The sequence below is a fragment of the Parus major genome, chromosome 3 (genome assembly GCF_001522545.3).
Source record: "Parus major isolate Abel chromosome 3, Parus_major1.1, whole genome shotgun sequence".
NCBI classification, from domain to species: Eukaryota; Metazoa; Chordata; class Aves; order Passeriformes; family Paridae; genus Parus; species Parus major.
In genome coordinates, this window is record NC_031770.1 from 46,957,291 (window position 1) to 46,979,084 (window position 21,794).

General features: G+C 42.9%; 1 long non-coding RNA gene across 1 annotated transcript; it reads right to left on the bottom strand.

Moving 5' to 3' along the window:
- Positions 1-1,638: 1,638 nt before the first annotated feature.
- LOC117244032 lies at positions 1,639-6,974 on the bottom strand. Its single transcript, XR_004496362.1, has 2 exons — positions 6,667-6,974; positions 1,639-1,885 (listed from the first exon to the last, which is right to left on the bottom strand). It is a non-coding gene; the product is annotated as an uncharacterized LOC117244032 (long non-coding RNA).
- Positions 6,975-21,794: the final 14,820 nt, after the last annotated feature.

The following is a 21,794-nucleotide window of genomic DNA, read 5'->3' on the forward strand; positions in this document are numbered from 1 at the left end:
AGGAGCATGCCTGTAAGGCTTGTGCAAACACATCCTACTACTTAATTCTGTTACGATGCAAACAAAAGCCATATGCCTCGGGATAAAAGAGTGTAAGAAACAGCAATAAATATTTCATAGAGATGGAAATAAAGAGGCAGGAGGACTTGAGAAATGATAGTTGGAGCTAGCTTACTGCATAAACAAATGCCAGCCTGAACTTAAATATGACAGGGAGACAACAGGATGGAAGGAAGAAGGCCATGTTCAGTTGAATTCTTAAATTTCTCGTGCTGCATTCACACAGCATTTTATGTTGTTACTAAATTTGGTGTCAAGCCAGTCCTCTGAATTCTCACATCCCATTTAAAATAAAATTATGTTCCTCAGGGTCATGGCTGTGAAGAAATCACTGAAGACATGAATCAAACAGGATTGATGTAGTCTTATGTTCAAAAGACCAAAGAATAATTTTCAGTCGATATGACCTGTGCATCCCTTTACAGTACTGGCTCTGAAATCTGAAGATGACAGACAGAATGTGAACATTGTTAACTGTTCAACTGCTGATCATTTTAGTCAAGTTAGCTAATAAAGAAAATACACCTAAAGACAAAAATATGTATATCTTCCACTTAAAGCAGTGAATCAGCCTCACTGTACAATCAAACTGATTTCACTTGGTTTTTCTGAATAGAAAATATTTACCAAAAATATGTTTGTAAGTTATTCTTTTCTGTATATTTGTGATGAGCTCGAGAATTTTTCAAGGCCATCTAGAAAAATATTCTAGAGTTAGGAGATAGAAATTGGTTCACTTATTCCAAAATGAAAGGTGATTTCTTTCTGAAGGTTTATTATTATTTAATCAGCGTTCTCATGTGAATCAGCTGGTCCATGGATTTTAATAGCGTTAGTATCTGTCAAAATAGCTTCTAACCCACTGGTCTACCTCAGCTGGGCTGGGCATCTCCTTCCCAAATCATTGTGGCATGAACAGAAGTCAGGAAGTGAAGTTTGCCCATGAAAACAGTGGCAAAACCCCACCAAACCAAACCCCATTCTCAGAGTGCTTCAGTCTTCACATCCACAGTCTAGGCAGATGTGTGCAAGTGTAACATCTTGTTGTGATTGACTCAGAATTGCAAATGTGGAATTCTAGGTAGATGTTTAGGTTTTATATGAAAAAAACATTGGTAGGAGAGAGGACCAGAGGGAGATTTAGGGAAGAGTGCAGAAGGGAAAAGTTTCCACTTGGAATTTTAAACCAGCAGCCACAGCTTGAGTGGAGAAAGCCAGTACCTAAAGACCTGGTAAGGCAGTCGTAAGAGCTCTACTTAGACCTTTACCTTACAAGGTAGGAAAGCTTTAAACATCTGGAACTTCTGAGGCCAGCAATCTCTCCTCCTTGACTGCCAGAGGCTCCTAAAACTTCATCCCTTAGCAGTGGCAGAACCACATGTGGTTTTCTCCAGAGGGCATCCAGAGCCTAAAGGAGCTGGAGCCAGGACTTCCGAACTAGCTCCATTTTCCTCTCCAACTCAAAGATTTCGGTACCAACATTTACATCTGTACTATTTTTTTTCAAATTCCTAAGACATTCTGTTCTCCTGGAAATGTAAGAGTTAAAAAAATAAAAAAAAAAAAAAAGAAAAAGGCTGAGTGGAAATCACTACTTTTATTTAGTTATTCAAAACCGGCAGTAATCTCTCCTGAATGGATGTGAAGGTCAGCAGCTCACTCTGAAGATAGCACCTTTCAGCACTGAGCAGTTGGAAATGATGTCTACTGAGTGACTGGGGAAAATGTGGTGCTTCCATGTTTTTCTGGTGCCTCCTACCCAGTTCTGCAGTTCCTTGGCTGATGAGACATTACTACTTTTAAAAAGGCTGGCAATCTCCACCTGCTGAAGACAGTTTTTCACTGTATAATTTTGACCATCTGGATATAGCATCCTTATTTACTCTCTTTTTTTTTTTTTGGAAATACCTCTTTTCATGAATTCCCAGGAAATTGGGTTTTACTCTGTTGCTTGATTCAAGCTGACAAAATAATCTGTTGTTTTCTTCCAACTGGTTAAGCTTTTTCCTTCAAAATCTTTTGGCTTTGGGACAGATCATTCATCCAGATTTTACTGTCTCTCTCCTCAATCATCTATAACCTGCCTTTGAAATAAGTTTCCAACAGTTTCTCTGCAGGCTGCCTCCTTCTTATATGGAAGATTTGATAAAAATGAGTGGAAAGGTGGTTTTTTAGTTACCTAAGTTGTCATGTGCTTTCTGAAGAGAATGCACAGCCCTACATTTTACAACGTCAAAAGTAACTGTAGATGAGTTTAGCATTAGCACTTGAGCCTTAAAACCCCAATTTTATCACCAAAAACACCACGAGAAACATTCTTTCTCATGGCAATGGATGTTTTAGTGTACACTGTGTGCTTCAGTGATGAAGAAAATGTAAAGACATACCAAGAAGCAGTGAGTCATATATGGGAGGTACAGCTTAGACAGGATGATTTAGATCATTAATTGAAAATTATCCAAACTTAAATGCCAAACTACACGTAGGAATGTACGTGTACAGTATGCATATAGTATAAATGTATTCTATATTGGACTATGCTACCTCCTTTCTCAAGAAAAAATTGCTAGTTACAAAAATGTGCTAGACTCCTGTATCACCTTTTTATTTGCATGCCATTGGCTATTGACTGGTCCTTTTAATCCTTTTCTTTCTTTAGGGTCTGTCTCAGGCTTTAAATGGGGATGGGAGAAACACTCAGACACAATAAAACTTTGAGAAAGAGATCTAAACACAAACAGTGCCAAGAGGTAGTGCTCACAGAAACTCATAGATTTTCCTGAATTATTATCCTTTAAGTTACTGCGCTGCTAGATATCCTGGACCCTTGTCTGCTTTTCCACTGGGAGCAAAATCAATCCAATGATCAAGCCTAGTGTTGGTTTTGCTGAATGCCTCCTGAACCCGGCTTTGAATCTGGCCTTACTCCTGTGCCACGTACAAGACTCTGCAATCTCCATTGTATTCACCATGATTAGATACAAATGAAACATACTTTGCAGATTTTTCCAGAGCACATTTAATAAACAATATATCTGAGGAGGTTCATGCAGAACCTTCTCTCAGGGAATCCTAATGTGTTTTTGGAGTCTCTGCACCTCTTCTTTCTCACTCACATAAGGGGAAGAGAGGAGAGGCCACCAGCTAATGCTCTATCATGTGGGAACCCTTAGGGAATTCTTGCAGCATTTGCAATGTAGAACAGGTACTCAAGAAAGGTAAAGATGGACACTTGCAAACATCTACCTAAAAAGATCATGGCTGGTATTGCAGTCTCTAAGTGTAGGGGCTCGGGGACACCGTGTGATGCAGGTCATGGATGGAATCTCTTGTTCTGTTTGCTGTGTCTTGCATTTGTCTCTAACTTGTGAATAAGGATCCTCAAACTCTTATATCCAGCACACAACTAGAAGCATTACAGAAACTGGGTCATGACAACACCATTTAGTCTATATGTATGTTGATCTATATATTCAAAAATTCATATATTCCCAGAGGGCTTGGGTCTGGCATCAAGAAGAAAAGTTCGTATGATCATAGCAGATGGTTCAGTACTGCTAGAAGTGTAGCAGTCTTATGACCAAATTCCTGTGGTTTTGTGTATTTAAATTGTGAGTGGGGTCATTCCTTTCAACTGCCCCACTGACACAGCACTGCTCAGCTTTGGGGAGGCTCTGGGCAGGAAACCGGAGCTAAAAAGTTACCAGCACAGCAGAGACTTGGGAGCACGACACAGAGACACAGAGACACCCCAGCAGCCCAGGTCAGAACCCAGCCAGAAGCTCTTATGCCCAGTGCTCTGTCACTGGACACATTTGCTTAGCTCAGCTGTCCAGCTCTGCAGAGCCTGCTGTGGTGCAGAGCATGGTGTGACTCTCTGGAGCCTGTCTCAGGGTAGGATGCCGAGTGCTGCAGCGGGAGAGCACATACAATATGCCAAGATACACATGTTTCATCTCCTAATACTAGAAGAATGTTGCATGCCTTCTGTTTTCCAATGAAAGCAGGTTTTTTTTCCAGAATACAGAAGATTAATAAAATACTCTTCCATAGAAAGAGCTAAACAAAAGCTGTTGTTTGTTGGCTAACAGTAGGTGTGTCTGAAATCTTCAGTGAGTGATCCAGAAAACTCACTATGTCTGTTCTGCATTTCATAAAAAGAGGTGCTTGAAATGTCCTTAAGTCCATGAAACATGATGATAAGCAACAGATGCATGATCTTTGTTGCCAACAGAAGACTGCACTTTTGTGAGGTGGGAAAGAAACCTCTGCTACTTCTAGATTTTGGGAGCAGAGTGACTTCTAACTTCTAGCCTGTTAGAGTTGAAAGACAGGGGAGAAGAGAGCGTATTTTTTATAGCTCTCTACTCAACATGCTTATTTAGGATACTTGGGGAGAAAAAAAGTAAAGACACCTGTTTTCTTTCTATTTTTAAATAACTTTTTTCTTAAAACATGTTAAGTATGTTCTCAACACTCAAGCTGTTGAGCATTTCCCGAAGAAGGCTGGCAGGCAGGATGGGGGTGTGTGGTGCTGTATGAGGGGGTGCCAGTGGAGCAGCTGAGGTGTTGTCTAGCCAGGTGGTTGGCAGCACAAGCAAGGATTGCCTGTGGGTGGGGAGAGCATCTCTGCGTGCTGGCAGAAGTTGAAACTGGATGCAGCTCCATCCTCAAAAACCTGTACCCATCTCCAGAGAGCATTCTGGCTCTACCAGCCTGATCCTTGGATATCCCAGACTGGGTCTAGGATAAAGCAAGCAGCATGTTCTGCTTCTAATCAGACCTTGACAGATGTTTTTGTAAAATGCTAAATGTAGATGGCATTGGAGGAGTGGATTTGCTGGAGAGCTTTGGGTCAGTGCTGCAGAAGGGAACAGAGCGAGTGTGCAGAGCTGAAACCTCTGTGTGGGAGAAAGCGACACTTCCCCCCCTTTTTTTCTCCTCCTTACATCCCAGCCTCTTCTTTCAGCAAATGTGGTGTTGAAGCTATTACTGCATGGGCAGTGCAAACAGCACATTTTCTATACCAGACCCACAGCTGCCCACCAAAAGTCAAGCTGTTGCAGGGCATGAAGAGTGGAATGAAGGTTAGTTTCTTCAGCCCCTCTGCTCTCACTGGATTTCTGCAGCTGCCAGATACCTGGCAGCTATTACCCTCCAACAGCACTACATGCAGGAGCAGTAATTCCCACAGGTCCATCATCATCATCTGTTTACAAGTGCTGTCACTTCTGTGCAGTGACTTAGAGAAATGATCTCTGGTAAAATCTTCCTAAAATAAGGGATGGTAGAAATTACAGCCACCAATAGCTTGGGTCAGGCTGAAGTCAATGGTCTTGTGCCCCCTGGAGCTACAACAATAATAAAACTAACAAGGAGTGAAGTCTTCATCCATTCTGAGACATTTATTTCCTCCCTCTTTTGAAAAACCCTCCCTCTAATTTCCACAGCACATAGTGCCAGTACCAGCTGGTGGGAACTCAATCTCTTCTCCTTTGTGCCATGGGTGAGATTAAATGGGGGGCTGGTCCCGTGCACGTCATGGCCACATACTTTATCCTAATTAGAAGCATTATCTTTCTCTTAGTGTTGTGAACAATCCTACTAAGTGCCTTCTACTATAGCTTCCAAAATTATTTTTGTTGTTGTAAGCATAACATAATTTACTGAGATTTAAATGAATTAGAAACAATATACATATACGTGTACTCCTAGGACCTATGATAAAGTTTCTGGTGCCTCTTAACCTCAAAATAAAATTGAAACCACTCCTTCCTGGTTCAACATCATGCAAAAAGTGTGCTTACAGCACCAGAGACCATCTTAAACTCTTACCTGCTGCAGATGTAGTGGTTGATAAATGATACCTTCCTTCCTATAGGGGTAGGGGATGGTTTAGTTCTTACAGCTGAAGGACGACAATGCATTTAGTAGTCATGCAGTGATTCTTTACTGCGGTTTAGACACTTAAAAAGAATTTGTGATGACTTTGATGGCTAATACAGCTTCCTTCAATGAAAGGCTTCACCCATTTAAAAGCATAACTGCACTGACATTGATTTAATAAATTAAGCAGCTGCCAAATTTTTTCCTCTCTAAGGTGGACTTCTTGAAAATAAATGGGCAGTTATTCAGAAAAATAGTTTCTTATCAGCCTGCTAAGTGAGAGCACAGATTAAAAAAGTTCAGAATAGGACATTTATGAACATTTGTAATGCAAGGAAAACAACCTTGTGTGGCAAAGCACACTAACTAACGTATTAGTTATAGGCAGAATCACACATACAGGGGTGAGAGAGATAAATTACCATGTTCCTGAAGGGGGAAAGCAAATTGGAAGGTAAAATCTTGTCAGGGAGAGCATAGACAAGAAAAAGAAATCATTCAAAGAGTAACAAAAGATAAATATAACACATTGAAAAGTAAAACAGGCTAAGAGACCTCCACTAATGCTTGGACAACCATAAAGAGTTAAATTGCAATGAAAGCTTACAAACTAAAGCTAAAAGACTTTAAAAGCTGCTCACCCTCCCCAGAGCAGAGACCCCACAGCACAGTACCAGTCCCAGGCTGAGCCATGGGCTCAGGCATCAGCACAGAGCTTACCTCTGCAAAACCAGCTCCAAACTCTTCACCTGCTTCTGACTGAGCCCCCAAACTCCCTGCAAACAAGAGCTAATTAACAATTATCACCTGAGCTATCCCTGCCCTTTTTTCTCTCTTTTTTTTTTTTTTCTTTTTATTTTTTTTCCAGATAGAGCCCAGCCCAGCTACAGGTGCTGCTGTGCCATCTCAGCTTGCCTTCTGGAGCCTCTTTCAGCCTTTGTCCTCACTGCTCCATGCTCCCTTCTGCACCCAGCATGGGCTTGGCCTTGCCCACATATATTTTAGCATCTCCCCAGCAGCAGGGCCCAAGCATTTCCTGCAGATAGCCTGGTGGTTCCCTCAATAGCACATCCTCCTTCTGGCTGTGGCTGCAGGCTCAGCTCCTTCCCTGGGAGCCACTGTGTGGTCCTTGCCTTTCCCTGGTGCACTCAAAAGCTGTGAGAGATCTGTCTTCTGAGATGACTTCCCATTACAAGTTCATGAAACCACATTTAAAAAAGGGAAATAGTGTCACTTAAATTACCTACCCATGGAGACATTTCTTCCCTCCAGAAGGACTTTGTGGTTCATGTAACATAACTGCACTGTCTCTGCCGGGAGGCATGTTGGAGAGAAAGCCAGAGGTTGTGAGGGAGGTGGCCCAGCTCATTAAAGGGATTTTTTTTTTCCATTAACTACCTGATGAACATGTACCACCACTCTCCTCTGCTCTTGGGGTATTTGGCACAACCTCATGTGAATTCCAGAATGTTTCAGCTGACCAGCAGATTGAATGCATTCAGCTCATGACTAAAAAAAGCTGTTTTATAGGACTGCCAGCCCTGCAGACCCTCCCAGGGCTGTGAAAGACAGGCTGTGTTCCTCCTGGCACTGACTGCTTCATCCATAATCCTGTCCCACTGAGATGCCTCACAGGCGCAGTGAAGGTACAGCTGAAGCCTGTGAGAGATGATTTGTGAGCCAGGTGCAGTTTAAGCACCAGCAGCTAGAAAAAACTTTTTTTTTTTTATTTTTAAGTGAGAAGAACTGAGGTTTGAGCGACTTAGAACCAATATATATGGATGTATTTTTGTTTTTTACAGAGTAACATTTCAGAGTAGAGCTGGAGTTGGAGCTCTTAACCTCAGAAGTTGGGACAGAGCCATACCTTATATACACATATTTTTATGTGGCAGTACAGGAAGAAAGGTTATCATGTTTTAGTTAGCTAAAAGTAGTTAAGTCTGAAAAGTTACCTTTCTGCTAAAAAACCTCAGCTCTTTCCTCTTCCCTAAGACTGTAAAGCAATTTCACACTATAAAAATGTGAATTTTGAAAACACAGCTGCTTGCCCTGACTCCCTGGTTAGAGTAAAACTGAGCAAAAACAAATCTGAAGGAATTTAAATGCTGTCTTCCCTCCTATTAAAATTTTCACTGGATAGTCTGCCAGAGTATACTAACTGACCTCCAGAAGCAGGGTCTGCATGTGACAGTCTGTCTGTCCCTCTTGCTCCCTGTGTGACAGCAGGCATCATTTTCACAGTCATCTCCTTTGGTTCACGGGGATCACTTAGGGATCTGCTCTGGGAACTGCACATCTCCCACAGCAAATCCACAAATGTCTTTTATCTGAGCACAGATGTTTTCCTCCCCAGCTATTTACAGAATCCCAAGAAGTGTTAATCAGGAAGTTTCAAACAGTAAAGTATTTCCAGCTAAGAGCAGCCTTAACCCAAGGGGTAACTATTCCTACTTTGGAAGCATTAGCGTACGAGCTCATAGTGAAAGAACAAATATCCCACTAGAACATTTGGATAATCATTGTCAGCCTCAAAACTCAGTGGTGTGGGATCTTTTAAAAAGAATAAATTGTCAGAATTTACCAAGATATTGTGAGGGAAAGATTGTTTAAACAGAGATCTGATTCTTGTAGTAGCCTGTTTTAGGTTATCAGATTTATGGGTTTTCTGGTGGTCTTTCAAACTCCATAGGGTATGGAGTTGCATAATATCAGGTATAACTAAATAAATTTTATCTATTCTAGCCTTATTTCTATATGACTTGATTGTCATATAGAAACATGTAGAAATTTTGTAGATCATTTGGTGTAAATTTCTTCTAGTTTTGTCTTAATTTTGAACCTGCCACGTGGCAGTAATCCAGTTGATAAGAGGAGTAATGGTAAATCTTCCCAAATTAAAGTAAGTTGTGTTATGGCTTCTAATGTACAAATTCTTGTGTCAGCTGAGCTCTGACAAGTGCTCTCCTGGAAGGTGAGGAGCACAGGACTCCAGGACGAGTGTGCTGCTCACACAGCAGTGAATGAGATATCACTGCTATGCAGCTAAATTTGTCTGGCATCTGTCTTGACATTGGCAGTTTGAGCTATAATTTCCTCCCCAGATGCTGTGCAGAATGAGAGAGTTTGGCTTAAGAGGTTAAAAAAATAATGGTTTGGCAGTAAACAGCTTTTTAGAAGTATTATTTGGAGACTTCCTTAAACTTGTGCAATGCTTTGTCTACAATGTTAGGAATCATAGCAAGTAACATATTAGATATACAATATGTATCTTTGAATGATAGGTAGCTGAAAGAGACTGCTACCTGCTGGACTTTCAAAGCTTTCTCCCAGGACACAACTTTTTCAGCTTCTTTATTCTTTCTTTATCCTGAATCGCTGGATAACCAGAGTTGAACACTCACAGACTTTGGGAAAACTTGAATCTGGCTCTAAATGTCAAGTTTTGGGTCTGTTCTGCTGATCTGTGAATTTATTTGCCTATAAAGAAATCTCACAGCTAATAAACAAAATAAAGAAATGTTTAATGATCCTCAGAACAATAAACATTAGCCAGCCCCATTTCCTTCTTTCCCATCAAATGCAATCGCTATTCTAAAACCGGTTTCCTTAAAGTCAGTCAGTAAGAGGCAAATTTTCCCCTCGTGAGGAGGAACCATTACTCAGCCTGTGCATCCTGATATTTAGCCTTACACTTGGCCCTGGCTGCCCTGCGTTTCAGAGGCAGCAGCGGGGGATGAAGCATTCTTCAGCTCCTCGAGGGGTCTGGACCACTGGAAAGGTCAAGCAAACAAAGTTAAAATAACCATGAGGCTTGCTGGCCAGCCAGCACTCTGGGTCCAAGATCAGCGGTGCTGCTGCTGGTGACTAATGCAATTAAATCAGCTCTGGGTCCTGTACTGCGGGAACAATCTTATAGCAGAGCGTGCTGCTGCCAGATGGATTGCTCAAGCTTGGAAGCCTCCCTCCTGCGCACATACTTCATCACAACAGGCGCTTTTCATGGAAAAACGTGGCACCGGCAGAGGGATCCTTAGCCACTTCCCTGCAGGAAACAATGGCAGGGAGCACACTCCAGTGTGCAGGAGTCTGTGGGTGGTGAGCGTGGGCCTTTTGGGCTGCAAAGAGCCATTTATTTGGTGGGAATGGTGGCAAAGCAGAGCCTGGAGGAACGTGTACCAGGAGGACTTGCTGGAGAAGGGGCCAGCGAGCACTGTGGGCCAGCTGCCAGTGCTGAGGATGTTCCATCAAATTTCCTTCTCCAAGCTGTGGCAGCCCCCAGCCTCTCCCAGAGAGGTGTTAGATGTCCAGCTGTGTCTGCTGTGGTTGTTTCCCAATTGTTTCTAGCCTGAAAAATTAGTAATTGGAATAACAGTGAGAAATTAGGTATCTGGAATTTGTCTGGACTAAATGGCATGGGCAGTTTCTCTGTTTCCCACTTTGTGAGGCATTAGTGGAAAGCTGGAAGGAAAGGCTGGGAGGTCAAAGACAACATCTGAGCCTCATTTATGTCACTCACTGTGCAGGTGCTTAATTCACCAAAGTCTCCCTGTGGTGAGGTGACCCTTACAATGAAAACACTTCTGCTTCCTTTCCTTCTCTTCAGGTACTCCTGGCTTTGTCACAAGCTCCATTATCACATGCGAGGAGAAAAGCAGCATCTGTTTATGGCCTTACACTAACACTAAGCACCATAAATTGTGTATGAAGATGGAGTGACAGCCAGGAGAGACCATTCTTCAGCTGCTGCTGTTGGCAACTGTTGAAGTTTGAGACGTCCTGTAGGGTAACACAGTAGTGAACAGCTCAGTTTTCAGTGGAAAGGCCCTTTCCTGTTCAGTTTCAATTCTTACAGGGTTCTGGACAATTAAACTGGGGTTTGAGGTACCACAGATTGCTCTTAAGTAAAAGAAAAGTGACTTCTTTGCCCACTGTGGCTAAATCCATATTGTTACCACTGGTTCCAACTATGGAAAAAATGAGATACAAAGAAGGAAGAACAAGCTGCACCCTCCAGTCTTCCAGTAAATCTCCCAAAATTCATTAACATCAGAGCAGTAGTGTTAGGTCAGACTAAGGGTTTATTCATCCCAGTATCTTTCCTTCAGATGCATCTTAGCTATGTTTGAAGAAAGAGGATGAAACCTTTTCCCCTGTAAACTCTTCCAGCTTTCTGTGGTTTAATATGTCCTGATATAAAGCCTGCACTCCATAATCTTTTTAGCAGCTACAAACAAAGCATAATTCCACAACCTTCTCAATTTATTAGCTCTTGTGGTTTCTGAAGCAGTCTGCTGTAAACACCACCACAATATAGCTACACAGTCATGAACCATTATTTCCTTTCCCTGATTTGATACCAGTTGTTCACTGCATTGTGAAGACCCTGAGCAAACTGTTCTCCATTCACATTTTCCCTGGCCATCCTCACTTCACTGCTCCCCATCTCATTCTGCATCAGTCTCTCCATTCAGACCTCAGGGTTATTTAGTCTCTTTTCATAGGAAAGCTGTGCTGCACTGACCATCCCTGCCCTCATCCTGTGCTGTACCCAATTCTGACACAACTCCTTCTGGGATAGCAGTGGCCTTAATGACATTCAGCAGTCAAGATATAGATAAACATGCAAACTCCACAGCTTTTAAGTTAGGAAAGAAGTTAAATAGATATTATTAACTCAGACAACTGAAAGAACAATGTCCTCACTGCTTTGCTGGGACCCACACTTGCCTTACAGCAAGCCCAGAAATGTCCTTTTGGCCTCTTCCAATTATGCCAAGTCCTGGATTTGCCCTAGCACAGATCATGCTTTGCCCAAAGCACATTTCCCCCCAAGAAAGGCAGCCCTCCAAAGGCAGGAGGAAGGCAGGGGCAGCCTGCATGGCAGTGCTATGAGTAGGGAAGAAAAGGGGCAGATGTCAGTAGGAACTTCATGGGGTTAATTTTTAAGGCAGTTGAGGCTAAAATAGGGTTAATACTTTGGAGGGAAAGTACTGAGTGCAGGGTTAATGACAGTAGCCATAGTAGCCAAAAAGAAAGTGGGTAGGGTCATTGGAGCCCCTGGAAGATTTACAGGAGGACAGGTACAGGGAAGCATTATTTGGAAGCACATGAAGAGGGCTGAATATGCATATTCCAGCTGGGAAAAGTCTGTCTTCATGTCCTCAAGAAGGCAAAGGATGCACAGAATAAACAAACAAACAAATCCACAAACTCATGCTTGGGTAATTAAATCAAGGTAATTAAATATGCTAGGCTTCATTATGGCACCAGAGCCAGCAATAGGTTGGTTTATCATTTTTATGGATCAGGATGGGAAAAATAAGTGCCTTAGTTCAGGGCAGCCCATGGAAGTATATAGAAGAATATGAGTATATTTTATTGCTGTAAAGAGAAAGTAACAAAACTTAAAGGAATGACAAGTAGGCTTGGCTGCAGTCTCTGAATAAGGCAATTAAAAGGTTTTGCAAAAAGTAGTTCACAACCTTATTCTCTTGCCCCTTCTGTAAGGTACTTGAGTTTCTGCAAGGCACAGCTGGCTATCCAAGTGAATTGCCTTCCTATCTCTGCCACAGAGGGAGGTATGAGCTGACTCAGGATGTGGTAAGGACAACATAAACACTCATTTTCAGACAAATATAAAGTAGCCCCTGCAGCAAGACACAAAATCAGGACTGTGATAATTTGTTGTTAAGCCCAGATGCCAGATCTGAGGACAGGGAAGTGCTCTAGCATGGGACATGGGACTTGCCTCAGTTTTGCACCTTCCCATCAAACCTGTGGCTAATGGAGCTCTGACTGAGCTGCCAGCTGTGCCAGCCCTGGCCTGCACAGCTGGGCTGGAGGGAGACACTCACGTGGCACTGGTGGTGACACAGTGGGCATACCTGGCTGGCTCTGTGTTCCTGGTTCTTGTAGGATCCACAAGAAGAAAATAAAAGGGCTTGGCACAGAGCTACATGAAACATTATTGAATGACAGGACAGTAAATTGGAGATTTCTGTATTTTTTTTTTAATGCCACTCAGAAATTTTACTGGAAGAAAGAAATATACTATTATTGATGGTATTTCTGTCTCTCAGAGCTGCTTGGAAACCTCCCCAGCTCCCCACCCTGTTTGGCTTTTTGTCTCTGTTTTCAAGAAATACAGTCTCATCAAAATGGAGAAATATCCAAACTGCTGCACAGAAAATTGAGCCAATAGACTGGTCACCTGACTTGGAGCTTGGAGGATAACTGCACTAATAGCAAACTGATTTGGTTTTTTTTCTTTTTCCTTTCAGTCACGCATTGCTCAACATTGAGATTTACCCTGTCTTAAGGGTTGCTGCAAAAGTCAGATGGTGTTGCAGATTTTCTTCAGAGAGGCCCAGCACACCAGTATAAGATGCAAAGAATAAAAAGTGCTTTGTTTCCAGGGAAAGGAGATTAGGAGAGATGTACTTCCTTCTGAAAGAGAAATCTCCAAATTAATGGGATAAACACGGTTCTAATAAGTATTAGTGTCCAGTCCTGGGAGGCTGCTATAACTTATTAGTGCCCTTCCCTGGTTAAGTTTCAGACTGATCTGTTTCCTCCTGAAAGAAAATTCATTCAACCATTTTGAGAAAAAAAAAAATAAAATAGGGAAAATTATATAATAGCAACAATAACAGTAATCCCTCAACTGTACTTATTCCTCTTCTGCCACTGAGCACTCATTACCTCATTGCTTTGGGATCACAACTATTGGCAAAGCCTGGGTCTCATCCTTTCTGTTTGCTTACTTGCTAAAATGTAATGGTTAAACAATGAGAAGATTTAATTTATTTTGCACTGAAAATGGTCCAGCTCATGGTGAGTCCTAACACTGGCTGCAGCCACTGTGCACCACATGAATCTGTTCCACAGATTTGCCAGAACACTGCAGGATCTGGATGGGATGTTCCCCAAAATGTGTTTCTGCACCAGCTGAGCCTCAGCAGCAATGAGTGAGGTGTTTTGAGTGAAACACCCAGGGCTGTGGTGTTCAACAGAGAGGAGCAGACTGGAGCAAGCAGATCTAATGACAAGGTAAGCAAGCAGAGGCAATGAGGAGAAAAGGGGCAGTGAAAACACAGGATCATCAGAGGACAGGCGTAAGGAAAGACGAGCAGCAGGCAGGCATGTGGGCACGCAGAAGGACTCAGAGGAGCTGTGCTGGCTGGAGCTCGTTCCTCTTAAAATCCAGCCAACTTTTCAATAATCTTCATCAGTCTTTTTAAACAAAGTATCTGGATTTTTCCTATTTTCTGTTACAAGCATGACTCAAACCAGCCTCAACTGACCCAGCCATGAAACCATTCTTTCTCTTACTGTGCTTACCTGCCTCATTTGATATCTGCCCCAAGCTTCCTCTGTAGTCCACAGTCCTACAGATTCATTTATTCCCCCCTTATTTTAAATCTGCCACCTGGACAGGATCAAGTTCTCCAGCAAATGAGAAGAGCATCCTATAGGAAGAACATTCAGCTAGCTCATCAAGGAAGTTGTAGTGCACTAGGTAGGGCGAGTTGAGGCTGTCCCACAAATTGTAGTTTTTCTTTTCTCTGTCTCCTGAGAGCATTGGGCTTTATGGCCTTTAAAAAGTAAATGGAAGGCAGCAAGAGGTTGCTGTATATTAATAGGCTTAAATACACAGATTCACTTCACAGACAAAGGGAGATAGAGAGAGAAAGCTTTAAATGTTTCACTTTAATTTGCCTTTGGCATAAATTCTGCCAGAAGTAGTTTTATCTCCCAGTAATAATATTATTTAGCTATCCAATAACACTTCTTACAACTGTAAGAATGCAAAGGTCACACAAATACAGTAGATCAGAACTAAGAAAACTATAATCTTTAGGAACATTTTTACTGGCTGCTTATCCACTAATTCCAGCTTTAAATGGACCATATTTAAATGGACCATGCTCCTTTTGAAGAAACCTTTTTAAAAACTTCTAAAGTGCCTCGTTCTAAAAGTAATATTTATTCAGCCTAACTTTGGAGATAGCATGGATCAGAAGCTGCTTACCATAACAGAGAGACAACTTTATAGGCCAACACAGACTTGTATTAATTGTACAGAAGCAGGGAAAGTTAAAGCCAAAAATGCAGACAACATAGTTCCCTCACTATGAAATATCTGTTAATTGGATTTTATTTCTTTACTCTCCAGTAGATGGCAATCCAGCACTTGGCCAATAAAACAGACATGTGGAGACCCTTCTCTGTATACAAGTCTGTGGGGGCTTTAGTTGTATATTTGAAGTCCAACTTTGGACTGAAAACTTTATCCAAGTGAATAATTCAAGTAGTGTTTTATTATATTGCTGGCCAGCATGAGACAGCACCAGAACAAATAAGATTTGAGAAGTGAATGTGGAAATGGCCTTTCAGAGGGCAAGATTTTAATGTCTTTAATGGCTGCTTGTTGTTTTAGTTATGCCTCTTACATGGATTTTGAGAAGACTTGGGAGGTAAAATTGTAAATTTTAGTACCTTCTCATTTGGAAGTTTGCTTGCTCTTGGAGTGTTGTATTTCCTGTGCTTAAGAAAAGATTGCACAGAACTCCCTGAACTCTCTCCCTTCTGATTGACCCCCTCTCCAGAAGGTAGCTGTGTGTCCCAGAGTGCCTGTGCCTTGCCTGCTCCTTCATTGCTCCAGGGACATTCCTGGGGTTGTCACTGGAAGACCAAACCCACAGACTATGTCAGATTTGGCACAGACCCTGCCTCACCTGCCAGCCTGGCTACTCACCTGCCCCAGATGCCCAGGTCACCAGAGCCTTCCCTAGGGGTTGGGGTGGGTGCAGGTATTTCCCTCCAGAGCAGGGAGCTAGGGGAGGTATGGGTCCAGGGGCACCAGGAGGGAGATCAGGGGGGTTGGCACTGGCTGTGCATCACACGACACAGGGATGGCTGAAGTGCTCCTCATCATCCAGTGGCTGTGTCCCAGCTCAGAGACCCATATTCCAGAGAGGTTACCTGGAGAGAGATAGGACACACCCTCCTGTGGAAAAGTCAGTAAGCCACAAAGTGAAGGGAAAGCAGGGAATCAACAGAGATTCAAGTGTATTTTGCTAGTATCTCTGAGTCTTCATAGGCTTTCTTCATCACTTAATTTATGCATTTGTTTTGAAGCTTTGTGATTTCTAAAAGTGTGGACTGATAGGGGCAAAAATGGCCATTTGTCAAATATTTGACCCTTGTGTAACAGAGATGAAAGCAGCAGCCCTGCAGAACAGTTTACATTTTCAGAACCTTGTACCAGCCATCAATTACTATTTGCACTCCACCTTGAATCAAGCTGGAGCTTGAAGGAAATCACAGGTTTCCATGGATGGAGGTAAGGCACCAAGTAGCAATGTTCCTATACAAATGTGGCTCAGAGAGGCTTACACTGTTTTTTTTTCCTAATTGGCTCACTAGCAACAAGCATGGGGCTGCTTATTTGGTCTGCTGTCATCATTTGGGTTTTGTTTGGTTGGTTTTTAAAAAGGCCTTGGGTTTTAGACATAATTGATGCAAAGGTGGTGACAAGCCAGTGAGCAGAAACGGTATTTCTGGGAAAACTAACATTCTGTTTTATGTTCCCACTGCTGTGTGTGAGGGAGGATGAACTGGATGTTGCAATTCAGAGTTAGCCACAGCCTGCTCAGAACAGCACAGAAACATAGAACAGCCCACAGCGAGAGCCTGATGCCTCACCTTGCCCAGTAGGAATTGTCCTGAGCCAAGAGATGCCTCTTCTGGAGGAGAACACCATGTAGTTCCCACAAGTGGAAATAAAAGAGAACTTTCTTCTTGTCCTTAAATTCTTCATATACTTTTAAGGAGTTTCTCCTTTAAAAATATATGTTCAAACCAACTTATTAAATGCATAATAAGGCAAAGCACAACCTCACCTAATTCACACCAAATATACATCTAAGAACGTCAGACCTCTGTGTTGCCAGAAAGTGAGAAATGCTTCTCTTGTTTTTATGACATTCATCAGCTTTCTCCTTATTTCTTCACCCAGCCCTTCCTTCTTTCCCTCCTGTCTCTCCCAGTAAGCCTCACTACCACCTCAGCTGTTCCATGAGCTGGCTGATCCCTTTTCCTTCCGCCTGTGCCCTTAATGCAGCCAGAGCAAACACACGCCAGCAATGCTGTGGATTTTCACTTTGCCTGCTCGGAGGGATTGCCGTGCTTGGGTGGTTCAGGCACACCTTGGGAGGGCATGAAGGAAGAGACACAGCCTGTAGATGTTATTCCCACAGCACACGCAGGATTAAACAGAGGTAAGGAACCCTTTGGGACTTATATTGGAAATAACTGAAAACAAATAAAAGAAATCAAATGTTTGCTATTCTGGCACAGTGAAAACTTTGCACAAGCTTCAGGGTGCAACCTGAAAGATCTTTGCAGTTTTCTCTAAGTAGGATTTATCTAGGTTTACTTCACTTACATCAAGAAGATGTCTGTAGGATTCCACTGTTACCCACCAAAGCTTCCTGCTTTCCTGGGCCTTTCACTGCTTCTGCTTCAGGGCTCAATGCTCCTGGCAAAAACATTATTTCTCAGAATCAAAGAGTGCATCAGGTATGGATGGTCTCTCAATTACCTGATTGAATTGAGTTTCTCATCTCCAAATAGCATCTTGAATTCACAGAAATTTATGAAAGTTCTCAGCCAAGTACCATGGAAATAGGAGCAGAAATAGTCACCAGCATGGTGGGTCTCCAGCTCACTGGTTTGTTTTCCTGCCTCTCTTCCTGTGTTGAACCTGGGATCTTTGTGAGGCCCTGAGGAGGTATTCACCACATTAGTGTTGTGCTAACTGTGTGTTCCCCAGGCCACTTGGGCTGCTTGCACAAGGCATCACAAGCTACTTTTGTTTGTGCATGCTCCTAAGTGAGCACCAGACACTGACCAGAACTTGACCAAACCTTGGCTTTGGTCTTCTCACAGGCCAAACATGTAACATGGCAGGAGAAGGCAGCAGGGTGCAGCTCACAAGGATGCAAGGAGTGAGGCTGAATCTTGGCTTTCTGTGTGTGCAAACAAGCATGGACAAATTTGTTTATGTGTTCCTGGGTATGAAACAACTCTGAAGCTTTGCCTGCAGGGTTAAACACTGTGTTGCAGACACCTGCCAGTTCCAGGGAAGACATATCTACACACAGACAGGCGTTGCGTGGAAGCTTGGGCCATTGCTTGTGATGTGAATTTGCAGGAATCCTCACAGACTCAGGTAGAAGCCCCCCATATTCCTGAAGCAAAACACAACTGATGAAATTGCTAAAATAGACACAAAAGAAAAAAGAAAACAAACAAGTTTTTGAATGCCTTCCAGAGGTTTCCTAGGGGCCAAAAACCAAATTTTTGACTCACACTCATATGTGTGTTAGAAAGCAGCCTGAAACCTTTCCTTACTTTGTCACCAGGCTGAGGAGAAGAAAACTGAGGAGGCAGCCGTTGATTCCAAGGCATGTTTCTAAATCCAAAAGAAAGTCTCTTTCAAAAGGAAGTGGTTTAATGAATTGAGAGCCTTTCATCTCTCGTTTCATTAGATGACTTTATTAAGCACATAAGTGCTTTTTTGTGTAATTGAATTGATCTAAGCCATTCTTCTGCTCTCCAGATATTGCACTGCTCCAAATCCAAAACACCTTCTATGCCTCTATGATGCTCATGCTTTGATGTTGATGGGGAAAGGCAGCCTGTGCTGCTCTGTAGCAGCAGCAGATCCAATGGCAGTAGGAGGCAGAAGCGGGGAGCAGTCCTTATGTGGCCTAAATGTGGCCTTACTCAGGCAGCAGCTCCTCAGGATGGCAGGCAATTCAGTGCTGCTAAAAGAAAACAAAAAGGTGTGTAGTGCTTGCCTGTAGTGTGATCAGGAGCACCACTAATCTTGCTTTCAGACAGCCAGAGCCAACTATAAAATTGCTCACACCCCAGGGTATGGTAGGTGCTCGGCAGGATGGCAAATCCATTACTTTTTTGGTTCTGTAGGATTGCTAGAACCTGAACACACCTGCAAACTGAACTAACCTCAGCTCTCACTACCAGGCCTGTTCCAGTGGGGACTCTGGACACCAGAATGGAGGTCAGGCTACTGTCACTCTGCTAGTGCTCTACAGGAACAGCTCACCACAGGGTTGAGGTGGCATTGCATGGGGTTTTTATTTAACACTGAACTTGCCAGAGACAATCCAGTTCCATTCTTCGAGGCAGAGACATTGTGGTCTTTTTTTTGTTTAGCTAAGTGCAAATGGAACCACTTAAATCAGAACTTTGAAAGTGAGTGGTAATATTAGGTAACAGCTTAGTCATGCCTCAGTAAAACATAAAAAAAAAAAATAAATTGTAACTTCCAATTTTAGTATATGGTGGGAATATATTAATTACCATAGGTGCCAGTGGAGCCAAAGAGAAAAAACCAAAAAACAGTAGGTTGATAGTTTAATTCACGAGGGTGTCCCCTTAAGACAGGATTTGTGGACATAAACACCAGTCTTATTTTCACAAACTTGCACATCTGGGTATGCAATTTGTGGCTGAATGAAAAAATAAAACTTGTGGGAATTTCAGAATAACATATGCATAGTAGCATAAGGAATGCAGAACTTGTCAGGGATGCAAAGGTCTCTGCCTACCTGGGATGGGATCCACCTTGGGAGAGCCAAGTCCAGAACCTCCAAGGCCATGCAGAACTCATCTCAGAGATGGTGAACTTGAGCAGAGTCAATAAACAACAGGGCTATATGGAGTATATATGGAGAAATTTACCTTTCTCTCCTACTCAAACCTGTCTAGTCTTGGAAGCAGCTAATCCCACCAAGCATCTTTCTGTTTGACCATAGGCACCTGTATTTTCCATGAACTTCAACTGCAGCAGTCCAAGAAACAATATTCCTTTGAAGTAAGACCTATGGCTTTGTTCTAGTCTGACTCTTTTTGGAAGAATACTAATCCCATAAATGTCCTGAAGTTTTCTAAGAGGGCTTGGGGTCTTTTTTTGGTGTAGAATATTACTAAGTTAATTTACATGTGCAAAACTTCTGCTTGAAGACAGGCCCAAACCCACTGGAAATGACAGAATCTCAGTACTATCATAGTTTTGGGGTCAGGACTTGAACAGTACCAGTACACCTGCAAACACACTCGTGCAGACACAAGCCTGGCATGGACTACTTGTGTTGCAGAACTGAAGGAAACAAATAATGATGTCCATTCATGCCATGAAAGACTGCAGTGCCTGCAAAAGGGCAAGGCTAAGAACTAACAAGAATCACAGAATACGCTGAGTAGGAAGGGACCCACAAGGATCATCGAGTCAAACTCCTGCCCCTGCACAGCACCATCCCCAGGAGTCACACCATTTGTTCTGTACTGCTTCCTGAATGTTCAAGGCTCATCTTTAGTGGACTCCTGAGGTAGCTCTGGTGGTTCATGTAACATTACAGTCTTAGCTTTTAAGTCTCTGTGGGCTTAGACACGAACCCTCTGCTCAGGCATAAAGTTTCTTTTTGTAAGTATCAGCAGCAAGAATTTTAAGCAGGTTTCCCCCACATCGCGTTTTCTGGTGCAAACATGTGGAAAGAGAACTTTTAGAGTAAGGATAGGTATGTATGTGGCGGTGCTTGGTTTTGGCAGCAGCTACTGCGGTTAGCACACATTTGGATCAAACACAGCAGCAAAACGCTGAGAGCAATAGATGGGGGCTTTGTGTTTCAGCTGCTCCCAACGCAATCCTGGACCACAGCAATCTTGGAAGGGAAGCAATACTCTTTCCAGCTGCAGAAATGGCAAGCGCCCTGGCTTTTCATGTTGCGCAGTGTTTGTTTTGTTTTTATTTCTGTTTTGTTACTTGAGAGACCCTTGGAAACAGCGGCTCCCGGCGCCCTCTGCCGCCCGAGCGCCCTCCCCTCCCGAGCCCGAGCTTCCCGGGGGGGCTGCCCGCGGGGAGACAAAGATCCAGCAGCCTGGATCCAGCCCAAAAGATTCTTTCTGTTTTCCACTTCATGTCGTTTCCCGAGTTCAGCTTCCGGAGAAGGACAACTCGTGCAGACACAGCTCCCCCCCGGTTCCTTGGGGCTAAATCCACGAAGGATTAACTTCAAGCTGTTGCCACGAGGAGCTGGCAGCACGCTGTTAGGCAGCTCAGCATAGCCATTAATTACACAGCAAATTTAACCAGACCGACAAATGCAAAACAGCCAGCAAGAAGTTACTCAAGCGAGCTGGAAGGAAGTGCCGAGAATCACGTCGCAAGGCTTCTTTGCCCCAACCCTGGTCATTGGCATCTTGTCCCGGAGACATCACCTGGTTGTTCTGGAGTTACAGCTTCAGGAGTTAACAGCAGCCAAACGAAGCAGAGCTGCATTTGCAAACCAGGTTCAAAATCCCCTCTTGCAGGCAAGAGCTGTAACTACAACTCCACAGCACTCATGGGCCCTTCCTCTCCTCTCACCAGTTATTAATTATTCCACTGAAAAGTCATAAAGCTCCCAAGGGGAGACCTGGGAGACCTCTCACACATATCTCACTGAGCCAGCAGCTGGACATTCATAGGATATAACAGACAAAGTTTGGACAGTGCTGGTTCACATCACATCATTTAACAGCTGCTTCTAGTCCTGAATTATTGGGGCTTTTAATATTTTTAATATTTTAAATATTTTTAAACCTTTTTCTCCTGCTGTAGATGTGTTGGGAGTGCCTACCAGGAGAGGAATTAGAGGCTCAGTAAACTACAGGGCAAGGGCCAAAGATATAAGCAAAAAAATTACATCACTGGACACTAGCCAGGCACTAAATAGAGGATCTGTTAGCAAAATTGAAAACAACAACAAAAAAAG